The 13,955-nt window shown below is 35.9% G+C and overlaps 1 pseudogene across 1 annotated transcript; it reads right to left on the minus strand.

Annotated features, from left to right (window-relative positions):
• Positions 1 to 2,577: 2,577 nt before the first annotated feature.
• Positions 2,578 to 6,806, minus strand: LOC143544144 (phenylalanine ammonia-lyase-like; annotated as a pseudogene). Its single transcript, XR_013137200.1, has 2 exons — positions 5,947 to 6,806; positions 2,578 to 4,404 (listed from the first exon to the last, which is right to left on the minus strand). The product of XR_013137200.1 is annotated as a phenylalanine ammonia-lyase-like (transcript).
• Positions 6,807 to 13,955: the final 7,149 nt, after the last annotated feature.

A 13,955-nucleotide genomic window follows, 5' to 3' on the forward strand; every position in this document is an offset into this window, starting at 1 on the left:
AACTGGTTGCATATCTCATATATGGCTTTAATATATGGATCTTAGAACAATTATATTTTCATTTAATAACATAGTAAAGTCTAACTTCGAGAGTTTACCAACCATTTGAACCGATGCAAATAATATTCACATTCACAAATTACATGTAGGGAACAATTCAATAATTCTTATATATATATATATATATATATATATATATATATATATGTTTCCAATCAGTAGTATGAGCCTTCATTTTTTATTTTTCGTAGTTGAGAAAGTTTAGAAGAATCATATATGAAATACAAATATCTCCTAAATTTCATATTAATCGTGAATCTGATGTATATCTATCTAGAAACTAGTAAACAGGTCAAGGGTTTGAAAAAAGGACGGGCCCTTAAAACTATTTTACCCTTTAAAGTGATATTCAAACATCCTTAACCTGATCCATATTATATACTCGGATGTAATTAAGGGGTTTGCGAGTCGGGTAACTGGGTTTTAAGGGTCTAACTCTTATCTTGCTCATCCCTAACGAGGAAAGTCACAATAGCTAAACTTAAATCATGGAGCCACAATGTTGAAGTGAAGAAGATTAGGTTGTAACAAACACATGGGTAGTAATAAGTTTTAAATATGTAAATTTGGATCGGTGAATGTAAAAAAGGCTTAGAAGGGTTATTGGGTTGATATGCTTAATTAAACTAGTTAAATAGATTGACCCAAACACAATCATTTTAATTAGGCAACTCAACCAAAACACGTACTCTCTTTCTCTTTTTTAACGGGATAAATACGACAACCTAAAACCTAATTATTTTTGTTTCATAACATTACACACATTCCTCACAAATAGCATTTCTCATTTCCACCTTGGGATTTTAAGTGATTGGATCTTGGAGAAAAAACTTGATTCCTGTCTAACCCGGAACTGTTGCTACCTATCCCAGAAGTATGAACCGAGTTTTAGTTTCTAAGAAAAATCGCTCTCGTAACCGGAACCGACTCGGACCTGATGGAGCTGGTTCCCCCTCTATCTGGTCAAAACCTAGACCCGCCCGACCCGGCTCAAAACCAATAAAAACCGTGAACCCACTTCAAACATGTGACAACTTTAAAACACTAGTGAACCGTGAACCCACTTCAAGGGTGGGCCAAACAAAGTCGTGCAATGCATGTTATATTTCAGTCCACTTGTGACCGAGTGAGCCCTTAACCATTTGGATGTTTCATTTCACTCGAAAAAGCAAGCAACGAACGAGCCAACACTTTACCAAGCGCGTAGGTAAACAAGCCTTATCTTATCTTTGACTTTGCCTGTGGAACCCACTCGGGCCAGGCCACAATTATATTCATTTTGGGTTGGTTGATTGTGTGGTGTTGGTAGGCAATTAGGCATGCTCATCACTTGGTTTATAGATTTTATTAAATGCTATATTTTCTTGCAAACAAAATAAATTTGAATAAATTTAAAATAATTGTAATTTAACGTTAAAATAAGTTTAATAAAATTTTAGACATGAATAACTGATTTGTTATAAGAGTTAGTCAAATATATTATTTTAATAAGTATTACATAGTTTGGAAATAAGCATAATGAATAATGGCGTGTATATCGCTGTCTATATATAAGTTCAATAAAAAAATGTGTCATAAAAGGCGTATATTAAGTTGTAATTTGTAAATTAACTTAGACTTGAAAGATATTACCAGGGTCAAATCATATAGATTATCTATGTAACTAGTTCTATATTATTTTGGATAAAATCGAATTCTAATAAAATTAATTAATGTCAAATCTTAGAAAAAATAAATAACTTGTTTTTTTATATCAAATATGTCATATCATGTATGGAAAACTAAATGATATGCTAAATAAAATTTAAGAAAAAAGATAACTAAAATTCACTAATGTGAAGTAGTCATCTCCAACATGCTTTTCTTATTTTCAAAATTTTAAATTAAATGGCAAACAACCAAGAACCATAAATAGAAAAATACATCATACGTATAAAACTATAAAGTAACCCTCAACTTGATACTTTCCTAAATTGGTAAAGATAATTACATGTCAATTGTCAACTTTTTAGTCCCCTCATTAGATTGAATGATAAGATTAAGACGCGCCTCATTTATATTGATGGGAGTCACAAGTCACAACCTTACGCAATGTGTCAATTTATAATCATTAATATATATCATAGCGATAGAAATGGTCCAAATAGACGTTAAATGATAAGATTAAGACGCACTTCATTTCACGTGAATATTAATATGAGTCACAACCTTACGCAATGTGTCAAGCTACAACCATTATACATCATAGTAATAGAAATGTTCCATATTTGAATCTAAGAAATTCCAACCAAAACATATGATTAACTAAAAAATAAAGAGAAAATGACTAAAAGCTTTACAAATAATAGTTTCTCTGTATAAATTAACAAACAAGATTTTTTCTAATATAAAAAGATAATAATAAACCTAAACAACTAATATAAAGTTAACGAATTATAATGACAATGATAAAATGTAAATAATCGTTTTAATATTCAAAATATAAACATGACAAGAACTAGCCATAATGATATATATAAATCAAACAATTATAAGTCGGTATACATATGAAGTATTGACTAAACACATTTATAGCAAACAATCACAAACTTGACCTAAGATATTGGAAGAGGAACACCATTCCAACCCTGTACACACTCTAGCAATGGATCAATGATTTGGCCTTTGCACATTGCTGTGAACACCTTATCAAACTCTTCACCTGGTGAAGTCACATTCTCACCCGTTAAAAACCCGGTCCCAAGCTCCTCCCTCACAAACTTGTAAAGCGGGTACGATCTACACGCTTTGATCCTGTTCGGGACCGCCAATGTACCATCTTCATACGCCACTCGAACACCCTCCACTTCTTTAGGCAAAACCGCTTTCAACTCGTCTTCAAAAGCACTAATCTTTTGGAAAATGGAAGTGTTTGTGTTCTTCTCATTTTCACCATTGCTTAAAGCGTGGTCGACGAGCACTTGTCGAAGCTTTTGCATTAAGGGATAAGTGGCGCTGCATGGGTCGTCGATGTATGCAAAAACATACTCGCGGTCAACGACTCTAAGCAAGTCCTTTTCACATAATCTTGACGGGTGGAGCTCACCCGTCAGCCCCGTGGTTAATACCTTTTTAGCCACGGAGCTCACAATGTTTTTCACTGTGGATTTCATATTCTCTTCTAAATGCCTCAAGTCAATTGATTGACATAAAGCAACTAAGTATGTAGATGACATGAGCTTTAATATCTCGACCGCTTCCGCGGTTTTCCTCGAGGATATTAACCCCAAAGAGTTCACATCTTGGTTATGTTGTTCCGCGCTTTGAACATGGTTTGTCACCGGGTTTGCAAGAAACTGGAGTTCAGAACAATACGAAGCCATGGCGATCTCACCTCCTTTGAATCCATAATCCAAGCTCGGGTTGCGTCCACCCGAAAGATTCGAAGGTAACCCGTTGTTGTAAAAATCGTTAACGAGCTCGGAGAATTGAGCAAACATGAGTTTTCCAATGGAGGCAATAGCTAAGCGAGTATTGTCCATGGAAACCCCAATAGGGGTTCCTTGGAAGTTGCCACCATGTAAAGCTTTGTTCCGCGAAACATCGATTAACGGGTTATCATTGACCGAGTTGATCTCTCTCTCGATCATTTTAGTCGAGGATCGGATGACCTCAATGTGTGGCCCGAGCCATTGGGGCGATGTTCTTAACGCGTATCGGTCTTGTTTTGGTTTTTGCAAAGGGTCCATTTCATGGACCTTTTGTGCGGCTTTAACATAATCGCTTCCGTCTAAAATGTATTCCATTATAGCCGCGGCCTCTATCTGGCCCGGATGGTGCTTTAGTTTGTGCGTCAAGTGATCGGTGAACTCGGGTTTACCTTGCATAACCTCGGCAAAAATAGCCGACAAGACTTCGGATAGTAATGCAAGTACATTGGCTTCAAAAAGGACCATTGAGGCCATCCCTGATCCGACAGCGGTGCCATTTACTAGTGCTAGGCCTTCTTTAGGTTGTAGCTCAAAGAACCCGCCGTCCACACCCGCAAGGGTAAAGGCCTTTTCGGCATTGAGGATTTCTCCATTGGGGCCGACGGCTTTGGAGTTGGGCCGGCCCGTGAGAAGGCCCGCAATATAGGAAAGGGGGACTAGGTCCCCAGACGCAGTGATGGTACCGCGGAGGGGTAAACACGGGGTGATGTTTGTGTTGAGGAACTTGGTGATGGTTTCCAAGATCTCGAAACGGATGCCTGAGTAACCCTGGAGGAGGGTGTTGATTCTTACGAGCATAGCGGCTCTTGTGGCTGAATGTGGAAGGGTGTGGATTGATTCTGTGTCGTTGCCAAAGATTCCAGCGTTCAAGAATCTGAAATATGGGTAAGTAAAAAACAATGTTAGCCATATTTAATGAAAGTCGTCGTTCAAAAAACAGCCATAGTATTTTCATTTTTTTTAAAACTAAACCATGATAATAAGTGAACCACAATATATTAACATAAGTTAACCTTTTACTATCAACCACCAACTTTTTATTTTTTAAACACTTTGTTTATTTCGCTACTTGAATGTTTTGTTAATTAAAGGGGGTCACTTTCTTTTAAAGTTTGGCAACCAAATTTTGATGGTGATCATGGACTTATTGAGGCATCCACCAAACCCAAAACTTTTATATTGCTCTCCTCTTTTTTTTTATTATTCAAGGGCATCTCCAACAAATTATAGCACCCACAAGTCCTACTAGACTTGTCCATGTCTTAACCACATCAAATTCAAACTAGAACCATTGTGGCCCTAGTCTACCCACCTCGTTTGAATCTATAGACCTTCAACAAACCAACCATTTGTTTGAATCTGTAGACCTTCAACCAACCATCTATTTGGTCCCTCTAGCGCATAGATATTTACATTTTATATATTATATAATACTATTTTAGTAGTCTTTGTTGAGATTTGTTTTAGAAGAAAGATGAGTAGTTTATTAAAGAAGTTTAGAAACTGAGTTGGAGTTGAATTGACAGGTTGTGAAGTTTTGTTGCGAGTGATGTAATGGATTCTTATATGTTTTTAGGTTATTACGATTGTTCTTGGCTAGTTTTCACATTGGAGCTTTTTTAATAATTTTTTTTTGAAGAGTTCTCGCTGAAGAACTACCTCAAAAGTTCGAGCTCTCTCTAAAGAACTGTCTCAAACGGTCATCAATGGGACCAAGGGTTGGTTTTTAATTTTTGAATTTGTTACTTTAAATTTAATTAGTTTTTAATATATATTAGAATCTTTATATTTTAAACGATTATTTTAAGTAATTAAAGAATTACTATTTTTTTCCTACTAGTTTACTTTATGTAATTGTTATGTTCTTCTACATTTAACCTTAGATAACTAAGGAATAATTATTACTCCGTATTAGATTTTCTACTATTATTATGTTTTTCTTTTAACTTTTGTTCTGGTTTTAAAAACATATAGTTTATTAAAATAAAAAGTTAGGGCTACTAAAGTTAAATATAAAACACGGTAATGACGTAATCCTTTTGGATGTTTTTACTTCTAAACGTTGATTTAATAGATATAACAAGACCAAGTATTTCTTGACGTAAAAGCTAATTGGTAGCAAGCACGTATTTTTGGATCTTGTTACCAACTTGTCCTTAGAGCATTAACCATGCCAAAACTTTGACTTTAAGTGGTGAATTTTTCTTTTAAGATTAAAGGCCGTTTGACAATTTTTGTACTGAACAATTAATATTAAGATGTAGCATCTAAAAATCATTCAACATATTTCTAAACTTATTCATAAAAGACTCAATAAAACAAACACACTTCAATTCACCTCTGACGTATTCAGATGTAGCCTCTTAACAGACAACATGCATATACAGTATTAATAAACAGAACGTAAATTCTTTACCTAATAAGCTCTTTCTGAAGAGCACCACCGTTCTTAGTCCTCCTATGCGAAGTCGCTCCAAATCCGGTGGTAACACCATAACTATCCGTCCCTTAATTCATACTCTCCATAACCCAATCACTACTCGCCTTCACCCCACCCCTAGCCGAGTCAGACAACTCCACTTTCACACCCGAAGCAGCCGCAATCCCAGCCACCTGAGACACAGTCAACGTCTCACCTCCCAACTTCACCAAAGACTTCCTAAACTCAGCCACCATCCTTTTCACCTCATCTAGATGACTCCCGGTCAACGCCTCAGCCGCCACACCCCAGTTCAACGGATCATTAATGCAAAACCCATTAGCATGGCCGTTATTCTCCATTATTTGAGTACGCGTGTATATGTGAATATACGTAGTATGGTATGATATGATATGGTATATAACTATATATAGGTGAAGTACGGAATAATCGAATGGTGGCAAAATGTGTTGGGTAGAGGGTAGCTAAGGATTGTGGTTTATATAGAGAGAACGAGGTGTATGTAAATTGTGTAAGTAGGTAGGCACAAATGGTGGTGGCTTGGGTGAGGATTAATCACAACCGTTTATTACATGTGATTATGATTCAACGGTGGAGATTGGAGCCATGGAGTTGGGGGCCACAATCAAAGCTAAAAAAAGTAGTTGGGTTGAGCATGCTATTCAATGGCTGCAGATATGATATGAATAAAGAGTGGGAGTTGTTGTGTATGTGTTTTATATTCTAAGTTGTAACCTTTATTATATTAACATAGCATATAATGGTTTGTGACAAAAAGGAGATCATGTAGAAATACTTACCAAAAGTTTGAATTTATATTAAACAGGTATAAAAACAGTCACCCCATGTCACATTACTCTGGTGGTTGGTTAAACTTGAACCTATATAGTGTATGGTCCGCGGGATGATGTCAGCAGTAGATAGATGATACCTATCCGTATATATATGAATTGGCCACCTACATCTAGAGTATTTAACAATTGTCACTAGTAAGTTTTAACTTCCGAACATTGTTGATACTCCGGATCATTTCTACTTGAACATATTGCTATTTATAGATATATTTTGAGCCGAACAGCTCACTGAGTAGCCCACCACATACAAGCTCTAAAATGTTTGAGCAGGAGCTAGCTATATAAATAAAATTTCATCATGTTCTTAACGACAAGTTACGGATGGACTACCAAAGTTTTCCGAAAAGTTTACGAAACCAGAAGATTATTTGTGCCCCATTGTGCTTCGGTTTTCCATTTGTAGTTGTCGGCATAACCCACAATACAGTTCACCATCGGTAAATGTCAATAATTCCCCACTAAATGTTTTTAACAACAAATTATTTATTTTTTTAATTTTTTTGTCATACACTTTCATTAACACCCCGTGGGTGAAACTGTGAAACACATTTCTTTGGTACGTACTTACCTTGTGCTTCATCGGACCTTTGGTTCTGTCACGGGTGAATTCTTATAGTGGTACGTCGTGACTTTGCACATGCCCCTTAAGGCTTAACAATTGATGGAATGGAAGTCTTCGTGCCAAACACATGTGTCATCATATAAGTAGATTGCATTTAGAGTCTTAATTCTAATTGCATTAGTAATCATCGCATGTGATTGTTGTTTGGCAACCCATATAAGAAGATACTGTTATGCTTTCTCACAATTTGTCATAGTTCCTACAAAATGTCATGAACTCGAGAGTTGTGTGTTGTAACTGTAGAGGTGTCTTTATTACCCCATGTCGTGTTTTGCCACGTGGCCGACTCAGTTTATAGTATGGTTCGCGTTCGCTTGAAAATGTTAGACTGATATCTCTTCTAGGGTGTGTTGGGGTATTTAATGTTTGTCATTATTGTGTTTAATTTCGGAAAATTGTTTATTGATTCCAATCAACATTTAATTATGACTTTTGAATACTTTTTGTGACATGTAAAACCATGTAAGATATTTGTAAATAGTATATTAACACAACGGAATGTAATAGATGACACATTTTCTAGTCAGTCAAGAGTCTTCACAATAATAGTGGCCACCATCCCACGATGACTACCTTTGCTTATGATGAGTTTCCTAGTGATTTCATTTAATTTTATTTCTGCGTTGAAAAGTCAACTTGTAATATATGTTGTAATGTAATGGTTGTTGTATGTGAAATCGTGATGAGTGAAGGATCGAGCCGAGCTCGACTTGACTCCTTCCAAACTCTATCACTAAAACTTAAGTACGGGCTATGAGTAGTTTTTAAGTTTGGATTTAGCTCGGCTCGACTCATTTATTATTATTATTATTATTATTATTATTATTATTATATTGTAATTTTCTATATATATTAATTAATTATCTTTATCATAATTTTTATACATTATAACTATTATATCAATCATATATTTAGATTATTCAATAATAACTACAAAAGAAATAATTGGCTTACCCTTACTTGAGTTTGAAAAGTGAAACTCGGCTTAAGGCTTGTTTATTATACAAGTTAGGATCAAGTTTGGTCTCGCTTAAGCTTGTCTTGATTGAAGGTAGTAAGATGATTACAAATAGTTAGTGAGCGTCTTGACTTGTTTACATCAATAATAGCTTGAGCATAATTATATTATTTTAATTTATAGAATTGTATTGAATGTGTTGCTTGTTATATAAATAAAAAAAAACCATCGGTAAACAAGTCATCAAACTTATTTTAATTGATCGACAGTTATGGTGATGAAACACAAGATAAGACTAACAAAAGGCCTTCATGTCGTTTCCACATTGTTACCTACCAATTCATTATTATATATATCTTCTAGTCTTCTTTTCCACAAGGTTGTTACAACTTTTTTATCCGAAAACAATGGGGTTTTTAGCTAAACAGGGCAAAGAAACAGACGTTTTATCGGTTCACTATTTAAATCGCTTCGGTATGTCTGGCCAAACTCAAGAGGTAGATGACGTCATAATTTAAAAGTATTTAAATAATACATAACTGTAGGGGTAGGGTACTAAATCCACTCTAAAATAATATATGACCCCACTGAGTGGAGAGGTCAAACACCATACAGATAGCATGGCGCCAGAAATATGGCCAGATAATAAACATTTTCTGGCACCTCGTGAATGGTAGCGCCAAGATCTACACCAGCATGGGACAAAAAGGAAGAATATCCGTTGGGAATGACGTCCAACCAATTGGGGGTAAACAACACATAAAGGACGGTACAACATGGTATAACACGTCAATATTAAAAGGCCACGATGCCCACCAACTCCCGAGATCACACGAACGAGGAATATAACTGGTTAAGAGCCTGACAAGATAGTTGGTCATATTCTCTCTCTTTCCGGCTATAAATACCAGAATATCTCCAAATGGTAAAGGATCCCGCATCCAATATTCTAAACTCTATATATTTACACACGGCAAATACTGATTCTCACGGTGTTCTGTTTTGCAAGAAGCATTCATCTATGATAAGAAGGATTCCAACCCATCGTGAGAAATACCTAACCACAACCCTTGGACTAAGTTATTAGACCTAAGAGGTGGATTCGTGTTTCTTCAATAACATTTGTGTACTATGTTAAATTATTAAATGTTTAATACATGTATGATGTGTTATATATATAAAAATTAAGAGTTGTATTGGTTTCTTAAAAAAGCAGAGTATGAAAACATTTTTGAAGGAAAAAGAAAATAAAAGTGGCTAAAAATGGTCTTAAATTTAGATATTAAAAATGTAACACCAATATTTTTCTATAATACTTAACAATAAACTCAAGTTTGCCCTTTCATTTGATGAAATAACAAACGGAAAAGAGCAAGGGACGCAATATGCTACAGGCTGACAACCACATAGACGCAAACAATTCATTTATCAAAGATGAAGCCCAAGTGGTTCACGCCCCAAAACTATGGTGACGCAAAACTACAATTTACTATTAAATATACAAAGGTTTATGAATTAATTTGGTTTAATTACAATACTCACAAACCACTTGATTGGCTAGATAATGTTGAAGGTTTATTTGTAGTCCGCGCTCTCTTGTTCATGAATCAATACTTTTTTCTTACCCTAGTTTTTAATAGTTATTTGTTTTCGTGTAGTTTAGTCTTAACATGAAAGTATTTTTAGAGCCTAAATATATACACACATTCGCGCGTGCACACCAAACTGATATTAGTTAGTTGTTACTCGATTTCATTTTTATTTGATTCATATAAGAGTTTGGAGGGAGGGTGTTGGGGGGGGGGGATTTTATGTTAGAGAACACACGGTTGTTCGTTGGGGATAAATTAACAGACTTTCTAAATAATACTCATCAATCTATAAATTCATGTCTACCACGAGACTTTCTAATACTACTCACAAAAACTCACCATCTGAGAATGAAAACCTCTCCATAACATCTTGGTACCATTAAACCAATTCAATTCATTTTTTATTTTTTTTAAGATCCATTTCAACCCGTACCTGATTAAAATTAGTTGGGTGAAGTTTTAAATGCAGATTTAAATATTGAATGCGAACATGTATATTTCACGTGGTGTTATTGACTTATTGTGTTTTAAATTATGTTTACAGCTCATTGTATGGACTTGGAAGATGAGAATAACTTTATATTAAAAATAGTTTCAATTATAATAAAGAGCAAGTAAGCGGGCAACAAGCTGAGCCGCCACCCCCCTTTTAAATGGCAAAACCGATCCTACTGAAAACAAAGTTATCGTTCTTCGCCGTCGATGAGTTATCGTGCACGACCCGCTGAACTCTTTTTAGAAACGCAACAGCATCGGGGGCAAAAGACCCAAATGTGTCAAAAGCAAAAGGAATGAAAGCGTGTTGATTCTTCACACACGCCTTCTCGTGCTTAGCAATTTTTCCTGCTTCTGCCTTTAGCACGGCATGCCTAGCAACAAACCCGGTGTCCCTAAGCCCGACAAGAGGGGACACCCCAGTAAGGTCCACACAAGCATGCTTCCCCCCGCCCATCCAAACACAAGAATGTCCGTTGGTCGGAGAGTAGACCTTCCTTCACGTGGATCCGACAAGAAATTCATATGAGCCTCTTTTCTTGCCGAGATTCCCGCCCGTTTTAACACATCACAGAGGACATATCTGACCAAATCATGTCTATATTTGAACCCAGGGAGTTCTTTGCAATGAATCGCGTGTTCACCAAAATTATCTAAACAAACCTTACGACAGACCGGGCATGGCTCATCAACTGAAAACAGTGGGATCATTAAACGATATTTAAGAATGGCTCGGTACTCCACTGCTGACATGTGCTGGCCTAACCCTTCGATTGGGGTGACAGTCAAAAAGTCTTGAGCATGAGGAGCCTGAAGACATTTTAATACCGCCCTTTGACAAGAGGACATGCCAAACTTTTCTCCCAAACTTTGGACGGTTTTACTATAAAGGGCACTCGCCAAAGCATTTTGGGCTTTAGGGGAGGCGGTGTCCTTATTAGCGAACCCGCCAAGATCAAAATCGGGAATAGAGTTGTGCAAATAATCCATCGCACCCAAAATCGGAATCCACCCCATCACCACCACAATCACGCAAAATGTGGTCCTGTAACTTCCAAGATTGTGCTCTCGAGGCGAAGAAAGCATAGGTGGAAACATCCTCAGCTGAATATAACCCTAAACCACCGAAATGGATAGGGAGAGAGTCTAGTCTCCATTGAAAATCCCCAAAAAAACGGACCCCCACATACCACAATATCATCAATCATCGCTCGAAGCCCTTTGTCAAAAACAGAGACAGCTTCCTTAACAAACATTGGCTGACATGTTCGGAGTCCAAACAACAATTTAGCCACCCCCATACATGAGCGAAGCAAGAGAAGCTCACATTGAGGGTCGCGCAGATGAGTAAGACATCTCATTAGTTCCACGGCTCTTGAAGCTCTGGTAATGGCCAAACTACTGATAAACCCAGCATCCCGGCTAACCGCACCTCCAAGGAGTTTTACCCCTAACTCCGGTCTCCAAATCCCTATAGGAAATAAACCTACCTTTGCCTTTACCCCATTGCACGACGGCCAGTATACTTCTGTCTTTTTAATATTAAGCTCAAGCCCTAAACTTGGCCCCTTAGATCTAATTATATCCAAGGCTTTAGCCACTTCAATGGCGTCTCATATAATCATGCCATCATCTAAGTACCATGCATGGAAAAGTAACTTGCAACCATCTCGTACTTGATGAATGAGGGATGTAAAGCTAAAGCAAAGAGAAGGGGTCCTAAAGGATCGCCTTGTTGAACCCCAGTAGTTGACTGGATACAATCATTTCCTACATGTAGCCTTGCAGGTTGCCCATAAAGAAAATTAACCCATAGAGAAATAGATGGGCATCTGTCACGAACTTCCTATAGGAGGGTGGTCCTATCCAAATGTACGTATCAGGAACATGCAATGTGTAGATCCGTTGAGTACGACCATATAATTGGATCTTCTGTATGAAAAAATATTTTTATTTTTAATGTGTTGGTGTGACCCACAACATTTCAGAAAACTATCATTTACTACCTACCAAACCCATGAAAGAAAAACAAAATCCCATGGATCGTAACAAAAAAATTATGTAAATGTTCAAATAAGGTGTCCTGTCAAATGTAATAAACTATAATTTTTTAAAAGCCAACTTTAAATAAAAAAAATGTAAATACCCAAATAAATTTAAAAGAAAGAAAAATACAAATATCAATGTGGTTTTAAACGATTTCCTCAATTTATAACGCTACCACTTTCTTAATATTAAAGTCTCATCAACTCTTTCGATCCATCTTTAAAATTTTCTCTCTGTAACTAAGATACAAGAATGAAGTCGTTTTTATTTCTCCTACCATTCACCAATTGAAAGAGGTTTGTTGTGAAAAATTATTTCATTTATTTGTCTTACATATCATCCACAGAGTAACCTACAAATTACAATACCGCTTGGATCAACCCCCCATTTTTTTGGTGAACCTATGCTTCTTTGGAATCTCCATAAGCTCCACTATCGAAGAGATCAACGCAACTCACAAAATCTCAAAACAACATTTAAATTACACATTTATTATTCTTGATAACCATGGAATTCGAACACGCATAACTTAAACAGATTAAACCTTATCAAGCTCCATAGTATTGATTGACCAACAACCCTTCTGTTTATAAGAATACTTGTTATTAAATAACTTTATATGCATATATAATCGATTGTTGTTTTAACCAATGTTGCAAAAGTCGCTAGGCGGTCCCTAGGCGGCCGACCCCCTTAGAGGGAATACTCGGAGTACTCGGGGAGTAATCGGAGAGTACTCGGACATGGTAAATATAAAGAAAATTAATATTTGGTTATTATATATATGTCAAATATCATAAGTTTACTAATATTTATAACAAAATAAGTGAATATCAATATAAATAAAAGAAATACATTTTTAAATATAAAATATTTTAAAAATTACTAATCATTAATTAAAAAAATGATATTTTTTCTTTAATATTATTGAAATAACAATTATGTTTTATTTTTTTTAGTCAAATTCAGTCCAAGTTCACCGATAAGATGTAATTCTGGCTGAGGTTGACCACATTTGACCGATTCTTAGTAATTAGGCGGATTTACAGAAACTCGCCTCAGTGACATACCTTGTAGCGAGTACTCGGAGAGTACTCGGTCTTGTAATCCTACTTTTACAACATTAGTTTAACTAGCGTTAACACACACTTGAAATTGAAATTTCAAAATTCTTTTGCATGAAAAGCATTATATTTTGTTACTTTAATTAATTATTAGGTATTGCCTAATCGTGTTTATATTTAATACGAATTTTTTAATTGATCTTTTATAAGTTGGTTTGCATGATTGGTTTTAAACTTTATTATATAATACCGAAGGGATATTAAGGGGGTGTTTGGCTAAGCTTATTTTTTTTGCTTATTGCTTTTTGAAGGGGCAAAATGTCCAAAATGTCTCTCCAAAAAGCAAAAAAGCTT

This window comes from Bidens hawaiensis, unplaced genomic scaffold, assembly GCF_021521415.1.
Source record: "Bidens hawaiensis isolate Kalapana, Puna unplaced genomic scaffold, B.hawaiensis_p1.1 tig00013428_1, whole genome shotgun sequence".
NCBI classification, from domain to species: domain Eukaryota; kingdom Viridiplantae; phylum Streptophyta; class Magnoliopsida; order Asterales; family Asteraceae; genus Bidens; species Bidens hawaiensis.